Raw genomic sequence first — 9,019 nt, 5'->3', positions numbered from 1 at the left:
CTGCCCCCGGCCCCGGCTCCGGCCCCGGCCGCGCCGTGCCGCCCGGGCCGGCTCCAACGGGGAGGGGCCGGGGGCGGCTCTGCTCTTAAACCGCCGCGCCGAGAAACTGCCCAGGGGAGGGGACGGCGCCTCCCCGAGCCCCGGCCTCCTCCCAGCCTCCCGGGGCGGGCACAGCTACGGCCCCGGCCCGGGGGGAAAGTCCCGCTGGGTGCCCCCCGGAGCCCCCCGGCCGTGCGGAGCCTCAGAAGTGTTCCCCCCACTTCAGGCACGGCGACCCCGCTGTGAGCAGCGAGCGGCCCTGCCCTGCCTCCCCCCGGGCTTGGTGACCCGGGGCTGGGTCCCCGATGTCCCCACACCGGTGGAGGGCAGCGACAGGGCCTGAGAGGGGCACCCCGAGGTGCCCAGGCCCAGGCCTGGTTCCCCAGGGGCAGGCTGGGCTGAGCCGTCACCCTTCTCCCTCCTCTCCCTCCTCTACCTCCTCTCCTTCCTCTCCCTCGCCAGGCCACAGGGCAGGTCTCTAAGCTGCCACCTTTTCTCCCAACACCTGTCTCACTTGTATGTCTGGCATCTCGGACACATCTGGGTGGTGGTGGTCCTTCACGGGGAGAGAGAAACCTAGGGTGCTGCTCCAAGCACCTCCTGGTGTTGGTGTACCTCCCCTAAACACAGACGGGTGTAGGGTTTGTGTACTTCTCCTAAACACATATGGATGTAGGGTTTATATACCTCTCCTAAACACGTACAGATGTAGGGTTTGTGTACCTCTCCTAAGTACAGACGTAGGGTTCATGAATTTTGAGGGGAAATTGAGCAGACTTGTAGGGTGTCTCCAGGATTAAGAGCAGACACATGAGGCTCACACTTAAATTCACTCAGCGTTATTTACACCTGTAATAAAATCTGGTTGGGCTGGTTGTGCCTTTAGCAAAAATATGTCATCTATTAATGAATTGTTTGTAAAGCGCTTTGAAAATGTTTGTAAAGCCCCGGTTAAACAACCTCTGGCTGGGTGCGTGTGTGTGTACAGTGTGTGACGTGCGGGTGTCCTGAGCACGGCCATCGCCAAGATCCGTGCATCCGTATGTGTGTGGCCATGCTGCAATGACTGGTTTTCCTCTAGCATGAGGTGTTTTAACCAAGGTTTCATGAGCACAGGTATTTACAAAGCTCTCATCACCGTGATAGTTTATAACCAGCTCCAATAAACAGTGACTGCAGTCTTAAAAAATCCTTGCGAGGCAGACAAGTCATATTATCTTAACTTTTTAAACACAGAGGCAGACAGTGCTGCAGTCCCAAGGTCGTGCAAGGAGGCTACGATGCAGTCAGCAACGCAGCCCGTATCTGGTGAGGTCCATATTTACTCATAAGCGTTGCCTTCTGTGACTAGCAGTGCTCCGCTGCTAATCTTGGTCAGCGATAATGCTGTGAATGCACACAGTGTGCTGCAAATGTCCGCCAAGCTGTTCCCAGCCCCACCAAGTTTATGATCTGAATCAGACGGGGAACGGGTGCTGGGCATTCTGCAGTTCGTACAGGCAAACAATTAAAAAAAAAATAAAACTCCTATAGGAAGCTCTGCCTCCTGCTTTTTTGTTTTGTTTTATTTTGTTCTGTTTTGGTCCAGATTATGTAGGAAAGACAACTGGAGGGAGGAGGATCACAGTGACCTTAAAACTATGAATCTTAGTCTTAGTACATGAAAAAACCTTTCCATTTGCAGTCTTCTGCAGCAGTTAGGCACTGAAGCAGTGTTGGCTGCTACCAGCGTAGACCTTTGCCTAATTCCCATGAAACAATTTGCCTGCTACCTTTTCAGCAAAGCCCTCTGCCAATGGACCTAGTCCTTTGACTCAGTAGAGGGACAGGGAGACATTTTAAAGCTGCAGCGGGAGACAAGTATCATTTTAGAAAAAGAACCACCATGTGCCCCCTCCAAAAAGAATAACTACCACTGTTGCTTTTTCTTTGGGAACACAAAATAAATATTAGAAAGTGCTACGCTGCTATGTTTGCTTTGGAAAGTCTTTTAGATAATGGGAATTAGTTTTCAAAACAAGAGCACTGGCAAATCATACCAGCGGTCTGAGTTGGAAAAAATGGTAATTACCCTGCTTTGAACCTTATGCATATATTAACAGTGATTAAATGTCACCATGATAAGCATGTACATAATAGTTTCTTTAAACAGATCAAAGTAAGAAACTTGCTGGATAGTGGGTTTATAGATTCTTAGATTTCCAGACAGTTGTGAGATTCTGGCCTGAATCCTGCACTGCACAAGCCTTGTTAGTTACTTGTTTATTGTTTGAATTACAGTATGTGTTTTTTCTTAATAAATCTGATTTTGAGGTTGCCTTCATTAAAGCATCAGCAACTACCTTTCTAAAAAGCTCTAAACATTATTTATTGTGGCCACCAATAATTATATTGGGTTTCTAGTCTGAGTTATCTTCAGCTCTGACTTTTGTTATATCTTTACCGGCCGGGTTGAGAAGTCATTACCAAGATTAGCCCTGTAGGTAATGTCAGACTGTGGTTAAGTCACCCCTTGGCCTTTTTGCAGTAAGCAAAATAGATTGAACTTCCCGAGTTTCTTACTGTAAGGCATCTTTTCCAATGCGTTGACCGTTCTTTTGATTTTAAAGGAGCGAGATTTGAACCTGCTGTTTGGAAAGTACATTCAGCTCAAACCATCCTGCCTACCTTTAAAAGCGTTGAAGGAATTATCTGACTTACGAGCCTAAGCACCCTCAGTCCCTTTAGAGATATCTAGGATAGGCAGACACTTGCAGAGGGCAACTGATGTAATAGGGATTACATGAATATAAAATCTTACTTATAATCTATTATCATCTTGCTGCTATTACAATTTTCCTCTTAAGTTTGTATGTGTTTTTTGCATATTTGTAAAAGTTGCAAACACATTTCTACATTACAGAAATAATGGTCCCATTATCTCTCAGACTCATAGCATCTTGCAGAAAATTTGAGAAGGTTTATAACTCTATTTTGAACATTTTCAAAGCATGAGCGTTTTCCTGAACTGGTATTAGAACATGGTTTGGCTTTCCAGTAGGAATGACACTAATGTCAAACATGCAGGTGAAATAACCCTTCCATTCCTACACAAGACCATCCTGCTTATACATCCAAGGATGCTGTCTACCCTTTTGACCACAGCCTTATGCTCAGAGCCACAACGGATGCCTTGTGGGCAGACCTGAGAAACCTCAGGCACCCTGTTGATTTTTTAATATGTGGATGGCATATTAGGATGTGATTTTCATAACCAAATTTACATGTCTACTATGGTCAGATGAATTTCATTCAATAAACACCTCTGTCTGTCAATTGACGGTGAAGAGAACATAGGGTGACTAGCCCTGAAGTGAAAGGTGACTGAGAGGTGTCTAATGCTGGATGAGAGCAGGTCTCTGCCTTTCTGTCAGTCTCCTGGGTCCATGACAGAGGGAATTGATATTGCCATCCCACAGATTTCTTATGAAGTTCTTGGATACGAGTTACCTAAACATGTAGGTTTTTTAAAATGTGCAACTTTTAGAGCTGTTTTGGGACATCATCTTTATATTACCATTAAAATGGTAAGATCACATTAATTACATTAATTAATGTCAGTTCTGTCTAACATGCCATGTAACTTATTCCATATGTTTTCTGAAATGCAACAAAAATATCTGTTGGACATGTCTGTCACCTGCATTGCTTATTGCCAATTCCACAAATTCCATTTAATAACCTATTGGTACCATTAGTGACGTTTTCTTTGTCTCAGTTTATATAAAACTCAGTTGTCTTTGACCATCTGTCCATTAATTGTCTCTTTTTGCTTATTTTATCACATTCTTGTAATTCCTTTTGAATTTGTATTCATTCAAATCAATGTCTCCTTTCTCCTGTTCGTCATTGATACTTTTCTTAACTTTATATATTATTTAATTTATTAGAGATATTTTCTTTAATTTTTCCGTCTATAAAATCAGCTGATTTTTTAATCAAGGGGCATAATTTTCTTTAGTGATGGCTTTTCAGTCATCCAGTAACATATTTAAAATTGATTTCTAGTTACTATTCACATGCTTAATAACAAATTCTCTCCCCTACTTCTGTACTTTGTGAGGCTGACCCTTTTAAAGCAGGAAGTATGTCTATTTCCTGATTTACATTTATTCTGCTGTATTTATTCATTGTAATCAGCATTTAAATTGTCCAGTAACAACGCAAGAGAAATGATTTGGTTTGTCATGACACTTCAAGTGCACACAGCTCTATGTGACCTCTGGAAAAAAACACTGCAGTAAGCTGTGTATGATTTTGTGTGTCTTTACATGTATATGCAAGTGCACACACATATCTATTTTTATATAATAACATATTTATCAGTGTGAGTGCCAGAGAATGGGTGCAAGCCTAGCCGTGTACACAAAGTCGTGCACAGAGTGGCACTTGATTCAATGACGATGAATCAATCAACATCGATCTCAATGGGGCAGAAGAATGTATCCCAGACCTTGAAATGAATAATATAGGATGTACAGATTTATCTGCCACAGAGCACTGCAGCACCCTGATCCAGCTCCTGTCTGAGTTAGCAGTTGGGTTTGCTGAGAGATGGCCTGGGTCCTAATCATATAGGGTGGAGTTTGCTCTCGATGAGAGATGCTTCATTTAGGTTTCTGCCTCTTGGTGTTTGCATGTGAGTCAGGGGGTTCATTTCTCTCTGTGGTCAAGGAAGATCCAGACAGTGCAACGCAGGGCAGGTCTGCTATCACACTGCTAGTCTCTGTTTTCATGCAGAAAACATTCAGCCTGTAGCCTCCTTTAAGGTACTTCCATGCAGCTAAACTCTGACACATACGTACCATATCTGGATTCACATGTGTAATTCCTTGCATGCCAGCGTGGGTCACCAATTGCTCCATGACCCCTGAAAGTCAATAATATTAACTCAGTCTGCACAGAGAATTCAGGCTTTGTTTTTGTAGCGTTGTAAACAGGAAATTTCAGTGCTATTTGATATACACCATTTCAAATAGTCATTTGCATTTAGCTATCATCAAAATGTGTGCCAGTGCAAGAGGATTTCTGAGGTTACTCGTGCAGTTAGAAATCTAAAAGGCACAGCTGTATCACCCACAACATGTAATGGAGCACCTGAGAGCAAAGGTGGCTGTAACTTTCATAGATGAAAGATGCTCATATACGGGCCACTTTATCTTCGTGCTAGTGTTTTTCACACATGTATTTCTCTTTCTTGGCTTAAGAATACCTTCAACTCATTTTTTGTTGGTTTTAACAATATTCCCAATGCCAATTTCCTCAAATAATTAAGGGATTCATGTATGTCCTCAACCAGATTAGCAGAACAGACAAGAAGTTACTTGGCAAAGACATTTTCGGGATCTGGAATGACAAAAAACACTTTGACAATGATTTTTTCAGAGTGTAGCTACATATATAAAACGCTGTGCTAAAACACAAAAACAAACAAAACAACCAGCCTCCTTCCTTGCATGATTTTACCAAACTTCCCAGGAAAGCTGTGCTGCAGAAATACAGTATGCCAAATTTCAAGAAAATCTGTTCAGTCTGGGAAAATCAGTGGACTGTGGTTTGAACATCAGACCCATGGTGGAGGCAGAATTCAGCCTGCACTTTGGAACCAGTGCTGCTGCCTCCCAAAATGGCTTTCAGTTTGAACCACTGCTCATATTTGCTTCCATAGTGCTCAGAGATTTGCATTTTGGCTTGAAATTTCCCATACTTGATCTTGGTCCAAGGGATTTTTTTTTTTTTTTTTCTGGAAAATGATAAACAGTTTTCTTCTCAGAAAATTGGTCAGAGGCCTTTTTTTATACTCAGATAACTTCAAAACAGCTTGGTTTTATAACTTCAGATTTGGCATGTGCAGAGTGCAATCCTGAAGGAGGAATGCACTTTTTGCCTTGTTTGAAGAAATTTCATTTCGCAATAGCAAATTAGTCCGAAACTTTGGAAATAATAGCCTGATCGTTCACAAAGCGTTATTTAACCATGGTGGAAAATGACAGACTGAGCTCTATTTCTCCGAGAGGTCACGAGTCTTGCTTTATAAATACAGCTTAGTTTCCTTTTTGCAGAGTCATCTTTCCTACTAAATCTTTCTGTGTCCTGTTTTGCTTTAACTCTGTTGCAGCATCAGAGGTTATTTCCGCTATATTTGCTCTCCACGAGCTACACTGTACTTGGCTCTCCGTGGCATTTTGTGTGTCCTGTAAGGTAAGCTGAGCTGGACGGGATTTCAGAAGCACTCTTTCTGCCTCCCCCTGATGCCTAGCATGCCATGCTGAGCTTCATTACTGCTCTCCATGCACCCAGGTTGCACCCAGTCCTGGTTCAGCAAGCCAGTTGTCACTCACATCACACAAAACTTCCTTTCGGACATAGGTGCTACAGATTTTTTGGAAGCATCATAGTGCGCTTTCACCTCAGATATATTACCCAAGAAGTAACTACTAACCCTTTACATGTAAGTAGACTTTGGAAGTTAAGTTAGGCTGAGATATAAATCCCTCAAAATAGGAGCTCAGAAGGCAGATTTGCTGATACGCTTCAGCTGTTTTGCACTGCTCCAGTGATAGAGCAACAAGCTGGTTGAATCAATTGGTTATTGCAGGCTTAAGGTTGTTCTGTGTCACTGGAGCAGCACAGGGCTGTGAAGCGTGTTGATGGATCTGGCCACAAATCTTAAAATGCGCTATTTTTCCCATTACAAAGTCCATGTGAGCTGATATGCTGTGTTTAATTACATAGCAGCAAGTATTGACTTGCAGGGGCATGGCTGAAAAAAAAAAACCTTCTTTGTATTATATTAGGCAGGCAGTGGGTCATCCTCCTGGGAAAGAAATTTAACATCTGCCAGGAGTCGAAGTTGGTTAGATTCATGCTGCTTTTGTGGAGTTTGTGAATACACAAAGGGTGACTGGGTACAACATTGAAATCTGTCCCCTTGCTGATAGCGGCTGTTGGCACGACTCTCACAAAGAGCACTTTGCACGCCAGCAAAGTGGCACTAGGTTGTACACACAGCTACATGCGGGTCCTGTTAAAATCACAGAGAAGTTTAAACAGGCAGCAATATGAAACTCCTCCAACTCTAGCAGGACTGCCCAGTTTACAGTGGCACCGGTCTTTATTTTGTGGGCCATTTAAAATATAGCTGTTGAGTGCTAATTATTTCCAAATTCCAGTCTCCCCAGCAACTCTTCTACTTCTTGGATTGCATAGAATCACAGAATGGTTTGGGTTGGAAGGGACCTTAAAGCCCACCCAGTTCCAACCCCCTGCCATGGGCAGGGACACCTCCCACCAGCCCAGGTTACCCAAAGCCCCATCCAGCCTGGCCTTGAACACCTCCAGGGATGGGGCATCCACAGCTTCTCTGGGCAACCTGTGCCAGGGCCTCACCACCCTCTGAGTAAAGAATTTCTCCATGTTTCTAATATAAACCTACCCTCTTTTAGTTTAAAGCCACTCCCCCTTGTCCTATCACCACACCCCCTGACAAAGAGTCCCTCCCCAGCCTTCCTGTAGCCCCCTTTAGGTACTGACAGGCCACTGTGAGGTCACCCTGGGGCCTTCTCTTCTCCAGGCTGAACAACCCCAACTCCCTCAGCCTGTCTTCACAGGAGAGGTGCTCCAGGCCTCTGATCATCTTTGTGGCCCTCCTCTGGAGTTGTTCTAATACTTCCATGTCCTTCTTGTGCTGTGGGCCCCAGAGCTGAATGCAGGGCTCCAGGTGGGGTCTCACGAGAGCAGAGCCCAGGGGGAAAATCCCCTCCTTCACGCTGCTGGCCACGCTGTTTTTGGTGCAGCCCAGTATACAGTTGGCTTTCTGGGCTGCAAGCACACATTGCTGGCTCATGTTGAGCTTCTCATCCACCAGCACCCCCAGATCCTTCTCCTCAGGGCTGCTCTCAATCCATTCCCTGCCCTGCCTGTATTTGTGCTTGGGATTGCCCCGGCCCAGGTGCAGGACCTTGCACTTGGCCTTGATCTCTTTTTAAACAGTCACAGTATACACTCAGTTTATGAGTTGGTATAGTTATTTTATTTAAGCATGTGATTTTTTTTTTTGCTGATGTATTTATACAGATAGTCTTTAGCATGGACATAGTTGCAGAAGTTATCTGCTTTATTCTGTTCCCTTTCCCAGTACAGTTTATCCCCCTTCCTCACACAAACAGAGCTGCTGTTCTATAAACCATTTGTAAATGATGTTCGGTTTTCACTACCTATTCCTATATAGGTGAAGGCAAATACATAAAGTTCATTCCTGACTGTGAGAAGGACTGGTTTGGCAAGTCTTTGGCAAACAGACGTCTTAATTTCTATCTGAGTTGGCAAATTAATCATATGGATTGCTATTACACGCACTTGAGGACCTTCAAAAGTAGACTGAGCACAAGTAATAGCCTTCACTATTGTCCAGAAGCTTTGCTGCCTTTTTGTATTTACCTTGTATTCCTTGCCTGTGTACAGGTGACTACACAGGGTGCAAAGCAATTCAGAAATGGACCTACAAATCATATCTGTCTCTGCAAGCAGTCCTTCATCTGTCCAAAGCACCAATTCCATGACCATTTTCTGACCTGAAACGTCATTCCTATGGACCCACCCTGCTCCACGTGCATTTCTGCTGTTCCTCTGACTCCTTGGCAGGGAAGGTAAAGGTACTAACTGTCAAAAAACTAACTGAACAAAATAAAATAAATAGTCTTGTGATGACGAGGAGGGGTGGCGTGACCACAAAGGAAAACAGATCAGCTTAGATTGGCTTCAACTGTCAAGGAGCCGCACCCTTATTCTTTTCTACTAGTGCTGATCAGTAAGGCATTTTAGCACAGTACAGAGGTTTTGTTATCAATGGAACAAATACAGAATTTTATTTTTTATTATTACTGGATGAAGCATTTAAGGATGTAGTGATCTTTCATTCTTGGGCAGTGTAATTTATATT

The sequence above is a fragment of the Cygnus olor genome, chromosome 1 (genome assembly GCF_009769625.2).
Source record: "Cygnus olor isolate bCygOlo1 chromosome 1, bCygOlo1.pri.v2, whole genome shotgun sequence".
NCBI lineage: Eukaryota > Metazoa > Chordata > Aves > Anseriformes > Anatidae > Cygnus > Cygnus olor.
This window is presented reverse-complemented; position numbering follows the sequence as displayed.